General features: G+C 35.7%; 1 non-coding gene across 1 annotated transcript; it reads right to left on the bottom strand.

Moving 5' to 3' along the window:
- Positions 1–5,046: 5,046 nt before the first annotated feature.
- Positions 5,047–5,153, bottom strand: LOC139869902 (small nucleolar RNA R71). Its single transcript, XR_011766483.1, has one exon. It is a non-coding gene; the product is annotated as a small nucleolar RNA R71 (small nucleolar RNA).
- Positions 5,154–6,267: the final 1,114 nt, after the last annotated feature.

The raw sequence follows: 6,267 nt of genomic DNA, 5'->3' as shown, positions 1-6,267 counted from the left end.
AAATGTGCTAAAAGTTACGTGTTTTGTAAAAATGATGACGATAATCATTCTGTATTAACACATACCACATGGAGACACTGAACCACCATAGCCCCTATGTAATGAAAATAAAGAGTTTGTTTCAAGTAGGAATTCTATTCAACTTTGTTCTTATTTTCAAATCCTTCCCTCCACACACAACATATACACATGTACACATCAAAGAGCAAGAAAATCTAAAACAATACACAACAACTCAAAAGAAAAATGTTCACTAACATCGAGAAAAATATTGACGAAGAGTAAAAATGTTATAGTCTGAGATTTTTAATGATAAAACACAATGAATATCAATTCACTCTGTATATTGAATCTTCCAAACTCTTCTTAAAAGTAGAAAAAAGTCTTCTTAATAATTTTTTTTTTCCTTTTTTTGAATTTGGAATTTACTAGCTATTGACCTCTTATATATTATTACTAGCCTTTAAGAGCCCGTGTGTTCCACGGCGACTCTTAATCAAACAAACTGAATATATATTATATCAATTAACGGTATGATAAAGAGAGTATGGATGAATTAAACATAATATGGTTAAGTTTTTCTGCTTTACACAAAACACATAGATTAAGCCTACTAATTTCGACATTAGCAAAACACAAAACACATGACCAACAGTTGAAAATTTATATGTAAGTACATCGCCAAAAGTTTCATAAGTGAAACATTGTTTTACACAAAACACAATGTGTGGCGATTGACACCAAGGTGGCTCTAACACCCTCTTGCAACTTTCCTAACAATTTTAATCCACCAACAATCATGCTCATATGTTGTAAATTTCAAATATAATCGTCAGCCACTTTAAATATAGAATAGCCCAGTTGACTACTCGATTTGAAAAAATTTTCGAAGAGTAAGTAAGTTGTTAATGAACTAAAAAATATAAGTAGCCAATACCTTCTCTTACTAATCACATCCTAACATTTTAATATCTCTTCTCCATCTAAATTATTTAGATGCAGGTACAGATTATGCTTTCAGAACTTGCTGCCATGAAATAGGATTTTTTGCAAAACCTGTAGTAGCACCCATATGAAACCAAGTAAAATCTCTATATAGAATTTATGGTCAAATCTATCCATTAAAAATAAGATGTTGAACGTGGTAACACATTACGAACTTGTCAACCCACCCATCTTGCCACCAATACATATATACACGCCAAATATGATAATGGAGAAAGCTTTGTATATTGAAAGATAAAATATATTATGAATTTGGTTAGAACATATAAATAACCATAAGTTTTGGTTTCTTATCAAGAACTTGGTTTCTTCTCAAGAATCTTACTAACAATAGTAAATGTCACCCAATCCTAATCCTAAATTCTCATAGCAGATATGCAATTAACAATGAAAACTAAAAATTAAAAAATAATAGTTTCTCGTTTATTGGTATAGTCCAACAATAGCTTGACCCACTTGTCAAACATGTTGATTTACTATAGGGTATCTTGAAAGGTTGGTTGCTATGTATGCTACTATATTTAAAAGCATATACTTAAGGCAATAATTAGACAAAATCTGCCACTGAATATGTCAAAGTTTTTATTACAATGTCATATACTGGATACTTTTGGTAAACCATATCATTCTTCGCACATACAATGGCTATATGGCAACCTTGTAATACATATTACTCACAACACAGTCTACGTTGCATTAGCAGAGAGTACCTACTATACAGTAGTTAGTTTACCCTTTACGTTTGTATCATAGATTAGCAAATATCTACATTGCATTCACTTGTATTCTTATGTCTAATCTAAAAGCATCAGTATGTCCTATAACCAATTCGACACATTGTGAGTCATAGTAGGTGGTAGGCTGTGGTAGGCCCTTATCACCATATGGCTAAAGTGTACCAATTTATTTTCCTCCAATCCAGATATATGCTATTAAATTAATAGAATTACTCCTACTCATATGATCCATTATTAAGGAAGTTTTAACTTTGTGGTTTATTAGTGAATATCCAATCCAGGTATATGCTATTATCAATTATCAGAATTCACACATGTGCAGCCAAGTTAGAATCAGAAGGTAAAAAATTTTTATAACCAATAAAATTAGGGGTTTTCGGTAAGCAAATCGTTCACTTTCCAAAATTATTATCTGTAATGTTAACTTACCTTGATTTGATAGTGACTGATATCGGCTAAAAAGTCACGTTTTCACCCCGGTATTAAGGCCCAAAAACAAGAAAGATTCGAACTTTTTTGGAAAAATACCCACTTCGTCAGTTAGAATTGAAGAACAAGTAATTACAAAGGCGATGCAAAAAGAATCAAGAGAATCGGAGCTAAAACGAAGATTCTAGAGCAAAAACAGTGAAATACAAGAAATCAAGTTACGATCCAGTGAATCAAGGCTGACCAGCACCAAAAACGGCCTGCCATACGGCTTGCCAGTATGGGGTACGGCCTGCCAAACGGTCCAGCAAAAGGCCCCAAGAAACGGGCTGCCAAACAAACGGCTTGCCAAATACGGTCTGCCATACGACTTGCCAGCCGTTTGCAGGCAAAAACTTTGCTTATCTAAAGGGTCTTTGTCATTCATTCCAACACATACTTCAATTCACTTCTTTCTCTCTCTTGTACAATATTAGTCATACTCTCAAGGCCTTCGACTCCTTGCGGGAAACCTAGTACCCGGAGAAGAACGCTGAAGATTGTATTAGGAGCGATCTGGAGTCTTGAAGTTGTCACTTTTGTATTCAGAACTCGTTTAATCTACTGGTACTTCTATCCCTTATCTTATATAATGTTTTATGATATTGTTGCCACGATTAGCGAGTAGTTATCATTAGTATATGCTATGATGTAAGCAGTTATAATGTCGAAATAATATTATGGTCTGTGCATGCTATTGAAATGCTTCCCGATTATGCTTTAAACTCAATCGCTTTTCCAACTAATAGAACGTAGTTATAGGCTCTGTTATTGGGAAGTCGCGAACCCCGATTCAGAGTGCACTATCTGTGTCACCCCTTGGTAAGAGAAGTCTATCGGATATAACGTAAGATTGACTGAGGCAGATTCCGACTGAGGACTCTTTTGTAGTGAAACATCTGACTAGACCCTTAGTACATTGTCGGTCCTAGACCATGCTAGTGTAGTCACCAAGCATATAAACTTCGTACATGCACGCTGAAGCATAACGGTTGTTGTAAGCTGTACCTCTGCTAAGTAAGGCCATGGAACCCGGTTAGTGTTGACCAGTACACTGCACAATAACGCGGTATCAAGAATTGCACCCCGCTTGAGGGATTCATTGTGAATTAAGGAACTGTTTCTTTAGACACATAAAGGATTGGACCGTTAGGATAACCGAACATGTTCATGGAAGTCAGCTTGACTTGGCCATGGTGTTCTTTATGGTTGAACTCTTTTTAAGGGCATAACTATCTTTCAAAACCAATCATTCACGAAAGCATTGAAACACATCACGTCTCTCGGATATGGTAAACCATGTATTCTATTATTCTTAAGAAAGTTTAGACCATTTTGGAATGTTAATACGTCACCCAACCGAGTCGCTCAATTGGATGGGCCGTCTGAACGTGTATGACTGTAGTCAGACTGCACGGGCGTCGGGGGTAAGGGACGTTGCTGTCTATTCAGAATCTTTAAGCCTAACGCAATACCCAGTGACATGTCCTATGACAGGGGCGTTTAGGACCAGTGTAATGAATACAAGGCCTCTGCCTATTCATGAGCCAGCATTCCATAATCTCGGCAGAATAACTGATGAAGTCATAGTATGCACTCACTTTAACCTTATCTGAATTACGAATTTTATCGCATTTACTTTATCTATCTTATAAATTAGAAAATTCCAAAATAAATAATCACTACTCCCTAACTATCTTAGGCTTAAATATAGGTTCGATTCTACTGATATCTCAAAAATACGACTCTAGGTCATACTTCCCTTACTTATAAGGAGTAGTAAGATTTAGGCCCTGCTAAATATAAATTTAAAACAATACCCTCTCCCACGAGTGGCTGATCCTGGCGAGCCGCAGTCCGACGACACCGCGCAAATAAAAATCGTCCGTTTTGGCCATATCAAGTGAGAGTACTAAGTTTTTGGCGCCGCTGCCGGGGAACAGGTATCAGGCAATACTGCTCTCTATCAAACTTATTCACAAGCATTTAGTGGTGTCTAAGAAAGACAATTATACACAGACTTGGTTGTTGGATTTTCCGAACAGTCGCCAATTATATTGGGACCAAAAGGATCCTGCCTCTCCGTAGTTGGCCTGGCCACTTGGTTTGTTGAATAGTTTGTGCGGAGCTCTGTTACTAAAATACCAGGGAATCAGTAGCCATAACCAAAAAACATATTCCACCGTAGGATAGTTAGTTAATTAAATTAGATTACCTTAGATTACTTTAGACTACCTTAGATCAAACTAGATAAAATTAGATTACCTTAGAATTAGATTACCTTAGACTAGTTTAGCTTACTTTAGATTATCTTAGTTTATTTGCGAAAAATTAAAAACAAAAAAGCATACCCAGTGTATGACCCAAACCCGATCTAGACCAGGGCCGTTGTTATTCTTACCTGATCCAGACGCAATAATCTCTAAAGTACGCAAGGAAGCATGAATCAGAAATCAAAATGGCATTACGTGTTCCTTTAGCAGAAAACACCAAACCCTTAATTGAAGGTCGAGGAGGACCGATCAGATTTCCAGAGATTCAAGGACACTCGTTTGAGTTAAAACATCACATCATCCAGCTCATCCAGAATAGCTGTCAGTTTCATGGATTACCGAACGACGATCCTAATTCTCACCTTGATAAATTCATATCTTTTTCAAACTCCTACAAACTGCCAGGGATAGGACAAGATATAGTCTAGCTATACTAGTTCCCCTATTCTCTCACTCATCATGCTCAAACTTGGTTTGAAGGACTGGAAAAAGATTCCATCACGTCATGGACGGAGATGGCTACTAAATTCCTAACCAAATATTTCCCTCCTTCTAAACAAACCAAATTGAAGAATGACATCATTAACTTCAAACAAAGTTATGATGAATCTCTTTACACTGCATGGGAGCGATTCAAAACCCTGCTGAAGAAATGCCCTAATCACCAGCTAGAACGGTCAGCCCAAATCTGTACCTTCTACAATGGTCTTACGGTAAATCATAGAACGAAAATTGATGCAGCAGTTTAAGGGAATCTGATGAACCAAACCGCAGACTGAAATGTCCCGTTCTTATTGATTAAAAACGTTCCATATTAATTGATTTCGTTGCGAGGTTTTGACCTCTATATGAGACGTTTTTCAAAGACTGCATTCATTTTAAAACAAACCATAACCTTTATTTCATCAATAAAGGTTTAAAAAGCTTTACGTAGATTATCAAATAATGATAATCTAAAATATCCTGTTTACACACGACCATTACATAATGGTTTACAATACAAATATGTTACAACAAAATAAGTTTCTTGAATGCAGTTTTTACACAATATCATACAAGCATGGACTCCAAATCTCGTCCTTATTTAAGTATGCGATAGCGGAAGCTCTTAATAATCACCTGAGAATAAACATGCTTAAAACGTCAACAAAAATGTTGGTGAGTTATAGGTTTAACCTATATATATCAAATCATAATAATAGACCACAAGATTTCATATTTCAATACACATCCCATACATAGAGATAAAAATCATTCATATGGTGAACACCTGGTAACCGACATTAACAAGATGCATATATAAGAATATCCCCATCATTCCGGGACACCCTTCGAATATGATATAAATTTCGAAGTACTAAAGCATCCGGTACTTTGGATGGGGTTTGTTAGGCCCAATAGATCTATCTTTAGGATTCGCGTCAATTAGGGTGTCTGTTCCCTAATTCTTAGATTACCAGACTTAATAAAAAGGGGCATATTCAATTTCGATAATTCAACCATAGAATGTAGTTTCACGTACTTGTGTCTATTTTGTAAATCATTTATAAAACCTGCATGTATTCTCATCCCAAAAATATTAGATTTTAAAAGTGGGACTATAACTAACTTTCACAGATTTTTACTTCGTCAGGAAATAAGACTTGGCCACTGGTTGATTCACGAACCTATAACAATATATACATATATATATCAAAGTATGTTCAAAATATATTTACAACACTTTTAATATATTTTGATGTTTTAAGTTTATTAAGTCAGCTGTCCTCGTTAGTAACCTACAA

Source organism: Rutidosis leptorrhynchoides, chromosome 9, assembly GCF_046630445.1.
Source record: "Rutidosis leptorrhynchoides isolate AG116_Rl617_1_P2 chromosome 9, CSIRO_AGI_Rlap_v1, whole genome shotgun sequence".
Lineage (NCBI taxonomy): Eukaryota > Viridiplantae > Streptophyta > Magnoliopsida > Asterales > Asteraceae > Rutidosis > Rutidosis leptorrhynchoides.
The sequence above is the reverse complement of the archived record's forward strand: the minus strand, read 5'-3'. Positions and strand labels throughout refer to the sequence as shown.